The sequence below is a fragment of the Candoia aspera genome, chromosome 1 (genome assembly GCF_035149785.1).
Source record: "Candoia aspera isolate rCanAsp1 chromosome 1, rCanAsp1.hap2, whole genome shotgun sequence".
Lineage (NCBI taxonomy): Eukaryota > Metazoa > Chordata > Lepidosauria > Squamata > Boidae > Candoia > Candoia aspera.
This window is the reverse complement of record NC_086153.1, coordinates 53,716,844-53,728,359: the sequence shown is the minus strand read 5'-3', so window position 1 is coordinate 53,728,359 and position 11,516 is coordinate 53,716,844.

Below are 11,516 nucleotides of genomic sequence, written 5' to 3'. Positions count from 1 at the left end.
ATAATTGTTCTTATTGAATTTTGAAACTACCTTTCACAAAATATTGCCAAGTAAAATTTACACTGTTGAGCTCAGCTCCAGAGGAGATCATGGACCTATCCCTTAATTTTCTTGGTAACAATATGGAAATTATGTGGTGTTGCCTTCTTCCAGGATGTTTTTCCAGTTTAAGAGCTCATCTTTATGTCCTACTTGTCAAGACACAAAAACACTTTACTAACAGTTTTTGAGGAACATGTCCTTCCATCTCATCCTCTGCCCATTGCTGAGCCTGTTGCCAGTTTGGAAATGGTGTTTCCTTTCTTCTCACAACACAAAACTACCTATGTGGACAATCTCAAGTGCCCTGAAGCTAAGCTTGGGGATGATGCAGTTAGAGGCAGTGGCTTGGCAAGTTGGCTGCAGAAATACCCCTCCCCATCTGGTTGTTGATCCCTTTGCCTCTATCCCATTTTGGTTTGAACTATCAGTGAGATGGGACTGTGATTTATAATATTGGTTTTATATTCTTTTGTTTGATTTTGATTGGGCTTTTTATTTTATTGCTGTGCACTGCCCAGAGCTATAAATTGTAGGTCAGGCAGTCTTACACATTCTATAAATAAGTATCTGGTCTTTTTCTCTTGACACTGGAATATCAAACTCCAAGGATATGGATAGCTCTGTCAGCCAGGAATCTTGCCTGTTTGGCATGTGGGTATGCATGAATGCTCTGGGGAGGTTTTAAAGTAGGGAAAGTGCAAGATGGAATGGAAGGAGGGAGATAAAGATTGTTTTGCTTGATTCATGGAGAGCTCGGTTGCAGGAGGGAGAAAGAAAAGATTGATCTGGAGGCACGATAGCACTGAGAACTTATGCAATCATATATTTTTTAATACTGAACACAGTAATACAGCATAATACCATTTATATAATATACTCTCTTTCTAGAAAACTGATTTCTATGAATTTTTCCAATTCCCTTGTACAGCATCCAAGTTACTGACGATCACAACATCTTGTAGTGACAGATTTCACAACCTACCTATGCACTGTGTGAACAAGTGGTTCTGTTGTTTCTAAATTTTCCAGTCAAGCTGACTGGATGACTCCTGGTCTGAGTATTTGAGAAAAGGTAAAATTCTCCCTGTCCACCCTTTCCATGGTAAGCAATATCTTATACATGCAGATAACAGTCCTCCCTTAGCGTTCTTTTCAGAGATAGGAATCCCAAACATTCTAGCCTTTTCTGGTAGCAAAGGGGTTCAACCTCCCTGGTTCATTCTGGTTATCATCTTCTGCGCTTTATATTGATACCTTTCAAAAACAGTGCTGTTCTCTCCCGGAGCTTAGCAGTGACATCCACATTTTTTAATCCTGTGAGGTTGTACATAATCATTCTGTAAGCAAAGAGTATATGTAAACTCTTTGCCTATCCAAGTGTACATCTTTTAATGCCTTTTGTTTATAAATAACTATCTTCCAATTCTCTAAGCAGAGTATACTTAACCTCTTTGCATAATGCAGGCTTTCCCCACTTCTATCACCATTTTATTCACATTTGAATTTGTCTTAGACTTACACTTGGATTTCCAGGGACTTGGACTTCTGGTGAAGAAATGGCAAACTGAAGATGGCTCCACTAAAAGCAGTGCCGACAACCATGGCAGAATGAGCCAGCGAGTAGACTGGCTCTTTGTATTCCTCTCTGGACAAGGAGAGGGCTTGAGATTGCCCACAACTGTTCCACACAGTTGCTTCTCATGAGGAGACTGCAAGACAGCAGTCACCAGTGGGTTTAGAGCTCTGGGAGATGAGGGAATAGCCATCTTTTTGCTCAAACCATCGTAAGCACCTTCAAAAGGTCACTGGGTTCACATCCTTTTCTAATCACTTTTGGAAATTGCTAATTAACTGCTTTTCAGCTATTAGGAACCTTTGAATCAAGTTTTACAGCACTATGTGAGTTTCCTTCAATCCTTAGTGAAATAAGCTTTAAATACAACTTCAAGGACTTAAGAAATATATTATTTTGAATAAACAGCAAAAGGGTGATTAGAACTTTGATTTTGGAAAGTTACAAATGGACTAAGGGTCCAGATGGATTTGAAATAAGATTTTGGAATTAATTATAAGAATCTTTCCCATGGGAAAATGCTTTTGTTTTGAATTGTCTTAAAAAAAAAAATGATAGGATGAGACTTTGATGTTGGATACTAGAGGGAGCCAGAGGAAACAAAAGATTTCAATTAAAGGAGAAGAGCACTTAAGTCTGACTTAATAATACAGAATGAAGCAAAATATTCTAACATTACACATATTGAAGAATATTTTCGAACAATGGACCCAGAAGTTAATTTTAAGAGTGTCTTCCTCTATAGATAGACTGTGTCTAAAAGATGGTAAGAAAGAGGAACAAGTTTTACCTGACAAGACAGACTGATCTGAAAGTGGATTTAAAAATGACACGCTACAGGAATGATACGGAAAAACATGCTACACTGTACATACAAAAGAAACTGGCTGATGTCTTAATAATTAAAATGGTTATACAAATAAACTAAGAGAGTGACCTGGATAATTTTCCTATATTGGATTTACAAGAGAGGCTTGTTAAAGTTTTGAAGAATTTTGTGCAAAGGGATAAAGAAAAAATGAAAAGAAATCAGGTTTTAGGACATGATTTGAATGGACAAAAGATCAAAATTGCTGAAAGTAAAAGGAAGGAATATAAAGCTTATTTGAGTGAGGTTAAAATAGGTATGTTGTTATCTCTGGTAACCCTTAATGGACTTTTGCTGATCAGGACTGAAACAATGAGGCTTTAAGAATTTGTTTACAGATAAGAGATGGGATATGGGAACAAAAGATCATTATTGCATTTTAAAAGTAGGTGATAAGTTACTAAAATTGTTTATACTTGTGATGAAGGGGGATTTCTTTATATATTTTTCTTTATTATTTTTTCTTTCTATTTTTCTATTTTTGTCTTTTCTGCACTATTTTTTATTTTTATTCTTTTCCTTTTTTAGTTTGTATTTTTATCTTTGTAATTGTAATTTTTAATAAAATTGCTATTTAAATTTTTAAAATCATCTGGTTTCTAAAATTCAACTTTTAAATGATCTGTTTCATGTTAATTGTAGATGCTTTTTTACATCTATATAATCCTAATAAAATCTACCTTTCTCTAGGAATACAGACAGATGCCAAATATAACCAAATACATACAAGCAATATAAATTGCAATTTATGACTGGTAATTTCCATTCCAAATATTGGGGAGTGGTGTGCAGTTAAATCATTAAAAAAATTATTTGATAAGTAAATTGGACCACAAGCATTTTTTTTTTAAGAATTACACAATTGGTTAGAATGCATTTTTCATGTTTTGTAACAGCTGCCCAGAGACTGCTTTGGATAGTTTGGGCCAACTGTGAAGAAGTAAAGCTGAGACAGCAAATAACCTGGAAGGCAACTGCCCTGAAAAACTGTCCTCTAAATTCGATACATCAAAAGTATCCATCCTTGCGTAATTATTCTACTTATTTCAGATATGTCAAGTAGCTGTTGCAGAGCAACATATCAGTCTACGTAGGATGTAAAGTTCCCCAGGGGCAGCTGGAGCAAATGCAGCCCACCCAATAGATCTGGGGCTCATTCCCATCCAGCCTGTAAAGGGGTCTCTTTGGAAGCATCTGAATTTAAGCCAGCTGTCTTTCTACTGCCTATAGAGGCATATTGAATCCTTATGATGGAATGGTGGTGTGAAGGGAGAGTGGGTGGGTGGGTGTCTACAAATGAGCTGTCAATGTGTCAAAAGGATTTTTTCCTATTTAGCTTGTCTCTGTTGCTTATTTGTCTCGAATATGAATAGACTCATCTGTTCCTAATGCCAACTAATGCAGTTAGGGTCCTCTTTTAGGATTTTTTCACTTGATATCAAGGGTTGCCATGAAGATTTGGAATGACCACTTTAAGCCACTTTTAGTTCCAAGTGATCAGGGATATCTGCAGGGTGGTGATCAAAAAAATCAAGATGGAATCAAAGCCACACTGTCTTTTAACATGTATCATGACATGTCAAAAAGGGGCTGGGCATGGTTGATTGCATGGTTGTGGCTGCCCTCTTGACTTTTTTGACTCCCCTGTGCACATCTCTGCAAGTGATTCTGGAAACTGCTATTTTTAGAATAAGTCTAGGATTTCTAACAGCATATGCACACAGCTGTTTCTCTAACAGAACTTTTGATACACTGTACACATCAAGCTACAATTTCTACTCCACCAATATATAGTAGAGTACAGAATTACATCCTCCTATTTAATAATCTCTATATTGTAACACCCATTTATTTGAATGTGAGGCCTTCCCTCTCTATGGTACTAGATCCATATGAAACCATTTCTGGGTGGTTCATCTATTAGTTGAATAGTACTAATTCTGTTCTGGAGGAAGTTGAATTTCCCCTACAGCTGGGATTGGGAATTTCCAGATGTTGACTGTAATTGCCACCATCTCTCACTATTGGACATGGTGGTCCTAAATATTAGGAGTTACAGTTGAACAAGTAGAGAACTACAGGTTCCCTATCCCTGCTCTAAAATATGAGGTGCATAGCTTGAGGATTTATTATTGGTAGAAACACAATTATTGCTAGTGGCAGGAAGAAGTTCCTATCTTCAGTTCCTGGTGTTCCAAGTAGTTTTACCTTAAGAATTGTAGTCCCATCGCAGTCAAACGGTATCAGATTGGGATGGCTGGATTAGCCCATCCCCGCTCAGTGCCATAAATGCTTCAACTGGTCTTTGCCAACCATTCCCTGTGTTGGACCTTCAACTCCCATAGATTCCTAGCCAGTTAGGGCAGTTGTAGCCCAGTGTACTTTAGAGGGCACCAGGAAGGCTGCCTTAAACGCTTAAGGGGCATAGGTTGAACTTCTCTTGATTCAGCTATAGTAATGGTATTGAGTCAAAGTTACCACTTTTTTCCCCTGACAGGTTCTTCATCCCTAACAGCTAGAGGAGGATAATGCACTTCTCCCTGTGCTGGAAGAATAACTTCAACTGTTTATGACAGAATTTACTAACATTAGTCAATCAGCATCAGCAAAAAACTAAATGAAATGGAGAACAAAACGTGGGAGAAACCAACTTGGATAGATTTGTCAGTTCTCTAAGGAACAAGCAACCGAAGTTTAGAACTTGAAAACAAATCAGAGGCAGACAACTTTTATGCAGAGAAAGGCTGCAAGAATGGAGCAATTAGAAATGATTTATTATGTCACTGTGATGTTTTTTTCCTGATTTTCCCCTACACTTAAAAAAACACTTTATGGTATGTTAAACCTATGGTGGCTTAAAACACTAATTGTATGGTTTGACACAGAACTTTAGTATTCTGATATTTAGAATTTCCAGGTGAGGGGCATTGGGGGTCAAAAAAGTCAAGAAGGTGACTGCATCTATTTTTTATAATTATTTCTTGCTTTCAGAAATACATAAAAGTCCTTGGATTGCTAGAGAGCAGAAATAAAAATAATCATGACAACAATTTTTTAAAAAATAGCTCAACTTTCTTGTGGCAAGCCTGATTTATGAGGTGGTGATCTTGAGCATGGCATTCTTATTGTCTCCCTTCCCATATTCACAATAGTCTTGCAGCTGAGGCAGCATTTAAATGGAAAGTCAATAATCTAAAATGGGGTCTCTCTTGCTGCCTCTTTTAGAGACACAAGCCCTTTGAACCACTGCAGAATATTAACGAGAGCCCAGAAGCCAAACACAAGCATGTATTCATGCTAAGTCACATAGTTCTCCAATGGCCACATGTAGACGGAGCTAATTAGGTATGAAAAGGTTAGGAGACACCTTCCATCATGAACAGAAAAGATGTGAACTTATTATGAGAATGTTTTTCCCATGTTTCAATTTTGGATGCTGTGAAGCATGTCCTTGAAAGAGACAGTCCAGTTTACAGAAAATGTGGCTCTATTAAACATAGCTCAACAAGCCATATGCCCCAAACGGCATTGCCATTTTGAAATCTCAGCTTCGCACATAGAAAGTGGGCTCTGCCGTTTCTTCTTTCCCATGGGACTTGCTTAAAGCAAAATGGATCATTGCAGAGCGGAATTACAGCCTTGGGTTTGACTAGCCTTGATAAGAACAAAGAGGATTTTGTCATTCACCTAGTGCTTTAGCGCCACCCCCACCCATGTTTCCTGATGTAATTTTTTCAAAGGCTGGGACATGGTCCTGTCAGACTTCCAGTTTGGTGTTTAAGCATTAAACCAGTTGTGCAGAAAGCAATATAACTAAAAGAAGCCATTAGAAATGCAACTGAGCTTCTTGACCTTATAACCTGTTTCTTCATATTAGTTGGGGATGATGGAGGTTGTAGTTTGAAACATAGGGGAGCGCCCCAACTGGACAGTTAGGCTCTGGCCAGTCATTGGGCTCACTGTACCAGCAGTGGCTTGACTCAAACTAGTTGCCTCCCCCCACCCCCCACCCCAAAAAATTCTACATCTCTTTGTTGGCAGACCTAGTACATGTTACATAGGAGCTATGACTGAGTTTTAATGTTAGTGGAAAATAAAAAGGGATTCATCTGTGTTTGGCTTTAAGCAGCCACCCCACCTTTTTGCCACTATCCCCCACAGTTATTTGAGGGTCAGAACTGTCAGGTTCCTCAGTAAGTATAATAATAATCCTAACGACTTCCCATTTCTAACCGCAATTAAGACATTAATAGTCATCAGTTTGGTTGTATTATTTATTGATACATAAAATTAAAACTGATTGGAATTACAGTTCAGTCTTAGCCACATTTATGTTGAAGTTCTTTTATTATATCATTTGAGGCCCTACAGACTAGATAGACTTATGCATTCTGTTCAAATAAAGTTTGTTCCCTTCTGTGCTTATCTGGAATCGCAGGCATTGTAGGAAGAGATCTGTGTTAGTCTGTGGTAGCAAAAATCAGAAGAAGTCTGGTAACATCTTTTCAGAGTAACCAATTAGGCATAAGCTTTTGTGAACTACAGCTCGCTTCATCAAATGCATGTATCTGATGAAGTGAGCTGTAGCTTCCCAAAGCTTATGCATTTCTGATTCTTTCTGATTCTAGTACAAGATGGAAAGCTTATTTCTGGCACCAGTCCAATAACAGACGATAGCAGATTTTCCAGGTCTTAGAAATTATAAAAACTCTGGATGTCAACAAGAAAGACACAATACCTGCCCAACAGTATAATATTTTCCATAATTATTTTCAAAGGCATTTGTAAAGGATAAAAGACTGGACTCAGAGTGGACCTATTCAAATCAACAAGATTTGTTAATCATGATTACTGCCTCATGAATTTCAGTGAGCCTAACGTTAAGTACATCTGAGCCTGGCTTTACCCATTGGTAAGATTCTATCTTTTTCAGTAGTGACCTATTCCATATTGTAGAGCTACCCCAGAGGTAAGACAGGGCCCCCACTCTCCTGGTCTTCTAGAAGGGGGTTAAGACATGGTTATGCTGCCTTGCTTGGGATGGGAGGGGGGACAGCCATTCATGGGGGTGGTTGGCACCGTGATAGTGCCAAGAATAAGATCTTCACTCGCCATCTTGAATTTTATATTTTGTATTTTATATTTATATCTGTATTTATCTGTATTTATATTTTATATTTACACGGTATTGTTTTTAGCGATTTGTGATTACAGATCATTACAGATTATTATCTGTAAACTGCCCAGAGTCATTGTATGGGAGATGGGCAGTAGAGAAATACGACACATAAATAAGTAAGTAAGTAAGTAAATAAATAAAGTCACATCTTCCTATCTGAACTGTGCTACTCTTTCCAAAATTCATGTGGGAAACATGCATGATCTTTCAATGATGTTTTAAAATAATGTTTTCTTTTTATCTTGGGCCTTCAGCAGCAACCTCTCTGGAGGAGGAGAGGCAGTCCTAGAAAAGGGGGAGAGCCACTGCACACTGCATTCTACATAGGCCATTTCTTTGCTGGCCTAAAGAACAAACTGTGCAGAATACACACACACACCAACACACACAACACACACGCCTCATTGTTTGGGGTCTTCTTTTTCACAAGAAAAGATGGTGAGCACAAGCATTCAGTGGAGTGTGCAGTGGCTCTCCCCTTTTTCTGGGACTGCCTCCCCACCCCCCAGATGAAACCAATTTAGTGGCCTGCTAGAACCACTGAAATGGAGCAGAGCTTATAACACAGCTGAGAAGCTGGCACAGAAAATTATCTTAAATAGCTTTAATGAGCACGTCAGAGAAACACAGGTTATTGATCTTACACATTCAGTCCTCCCAAGCATACAGAATCACACACTTAAACAGATTAGATTAAGATAGGTAAAAAAGTGTTTTTTACTGACTTTATTGTTGTTTCTGTTACATCCATCTTGGTGGAAAAGATGAAGTTCCTTTGTTCTTCTTTCCTTTCTAAATACTTAGTTTGCCCTAAACCCTCAGCCCTATTTTGCTGCCAAGGGCTGTGTGGAAGAAAGGGGAATTCCAGGCCTACCACATGGTGCCCAGAATGGAGGAGAGCAGCATACTTGCTTCTCTCTGGGTGGAAGAAGAAGGAAGAGAGAGAGAGGAAGTGGTAGCGGCAATAAACAGCTTCCTCAGAGTTGCACTGTGGGACAACTCAATTTACATGCTAATTCACATGCTAATGAGGCATGCTGGATTTGCCAGGACTTCCAACACCAAAGAGGCCCAAGATAAGAAGAAAGCCTCTGGCACTTCTATTGGAAAGCAGGTCTGGCAACCATCATTCAGTAAATCTCCTTTCCCCTTATTTTGTCTGTAATGTGACAGACCTGTCTAGTAGGAAACATCGATTCCAGTTATGCCATGGCTCTGCTACGTAGCCATAGCACACATTGCTGTACATTCTAGGAAGGTGACCTCATGCCTGGAATAGGAGATCTCATATACAGTAGTAGATGGAGCCAAAGGAGGGCAAATTGAAGTCCTGGGAAAGGCAAGAACAGAAAGAAAGGCATAAGGATAAATAGAGAAAGCAATCTCAGATGATCAGAGTCTATTGCAGAGCTTTCCAAACTGTGTGTTGTGACACGTTAGTGTGTCAGCTGCAATGTGTAGGTGTGTTGTGCAGTCGAGGGATCATACAGGTACTGCGCATGTGCAGTACGCGTAATCGGGTCAAAACAGCTGATTCTGTGTGACTTCCAGTGACGCGGTCGCACCTGCAGTGTTTTAGTGTGTCACCAACATGAAAAGTTTGGAAAGTTCTGGTCTATTGCTTTACTAATTTGTCTGTTGGCTATTGTGAAAGAACAGAGGGAAGACTATAGGAGAAATGAAACAAACAAGAAGCTGTTTGATATTAAGCATGTTCTTAATCCGTTTAACTCCGTATTACCTCCATTGACTGGCAGAGTCTCCTCAGATGTTTTTCCTATCCCTACCTGCAAAAGTTTGGGACTGGAATTACTTTATTTTCACCAGAATACTACAGATCATTAAAAAATAAAAAGACTACTAAGATCTTAAAAATGATTTTACAACAGATCTCTGGTGGGGTGGGACTTCAATGACAGATGCCATTTTGATTTTTTTGACCCCTGCCCCCTCAGCTTCCCTGAAAGATTTATCTTTTTTAAAATGCCTACTGCCTTCTAGAGTTATTCTCCTTTGTTTTTAGGAATTACATTAATTGCCATGAGCATTAGATAGAATACCATGTATTCACTGTTCCTTTAAGAACAAACCAAAAAGCCCAGATTTTGAGTTGCCCCCAAAGTACACATGAATAAAATTTATTTATACCTATTCACATACAAAACTGCCTTTAATTCATCAAACAGCACCTCCAAGAATTTTAACTACATTATTCTGTGACTAAAACATCAGAAATATTAAAGTCTGAAAACGACATTTCAAATTCTGCCTTCTTTGGCTGTGTGGATGTGACTCACAAGGTCCTGTAACCGAGATCAGAAATATAAAACATTGAAGATGAGAAACAGACCTGACACCCTAACAGGCCTGAGTCTGAAGGATAATCCTCGACATCACTTATCTACAGCACAGATGCTACCTTTTGAAATATTCCATCCCCAATCTTCTAGGATAAAAGGCCTTTGATTCACAAGGAAGAGGAGGAAGAAGCACGTAGCAGGTGCAGCAGAGTGGGCTAACCCAGGGGAAGTTCCTCCTCTCTATTTTAACACCTATCTTTTTCTGTTTACTCTGCCTCACGAACTCATACATATATGCAACAAAAATGAAATGCGCCAGCAGTGCTAGTTAGGATCTTTGTCTGCCAGAATTTTCTATTAAAAGCTTCTTTAGGTCAATACCAGATTAGCTGTTATTCCTGCATGCTACTTCTGGCATCATTGCAATTTACAAGAGCACCCCATTTAAAATTCTAAAATCTGCACAAATCTCATCAAGGGCCAGGATCTGCAGAAATACATGCACCTTGATCTCTCTTGAACACCTTGAATGGAAACATTGTTTCCATTCAATGGAATGGACACTACTTTCTCTTTCCCCTATTTTATCATCACAAACTTTTGACATAAGATGGAATGAAAGTTTTATTTTTAAGAAACAAAAATTCAGAACTTTGACAACAAAAAGAGAGTAAGAATACAAAGCTACAAACTAGGAGAAATATAATAGTGGGGAATAGATGTACATGAATATATTTGTGGTCTTGGGAATACAAACCATTTAATCATTATTTTGTTGATTCAAAATGTCATTTAAACATCCAACAATAATCTTATAGGGAAAACATTATTAACATTGTGATCATATTTTACTACACTTAACCTTCATTGAAGGATGTTCATTATTTTATTGTTACGAGATTTTTTTCTGCCAACAGAAAACAATTTTTTGCAGTTTTGAATACCACTGATTTAGTAAAAGGTGAACTTTTTATTTCCAGTGTTTTCCATAACAACCAAACACTAACAGCAGGAACTCAATCAATTTTTGTGTTACATCAATTAGTACACATTAGGGAATCTGAACACAGAATTCATTGAGAAAGATTGTTGGGCAATCTAATTTCTTCAAAATCTTTCCACTTAAAACACTGCCCTTCTGAGCTTTGCCACCAAAGTTGGTAATATGTACCAGTTTGTTTATACCTCCCACTAACACAATCTAGAAAGGTTACAGCTAATGTAATTTAATTTCTATTGAATATAATGCTATATATTGATTATTCTTCATAGTTAATTCTTGATGACTTGCTGCAATAATTTTAAAAGGAATTCAATTGCACAGAAAATTACAATAAGATTAATGAAGATCAAAACTCAGATCATCCTTCCAAAAATGTTTTAAGATTTTCAAGGGACCCTCTTGTTTTATAAAACCTTTATGAGATACCTTTTCTATTTAAAATGTAGACATATGTGAAAGGTGAAAGGTCCCCTGTGCAAGCACCAAGTCATGTCTGACCCTTTGGGGGGACGCTGCTTTCGTGACGTTTTCTTGGCAGACTATAGCGGGGT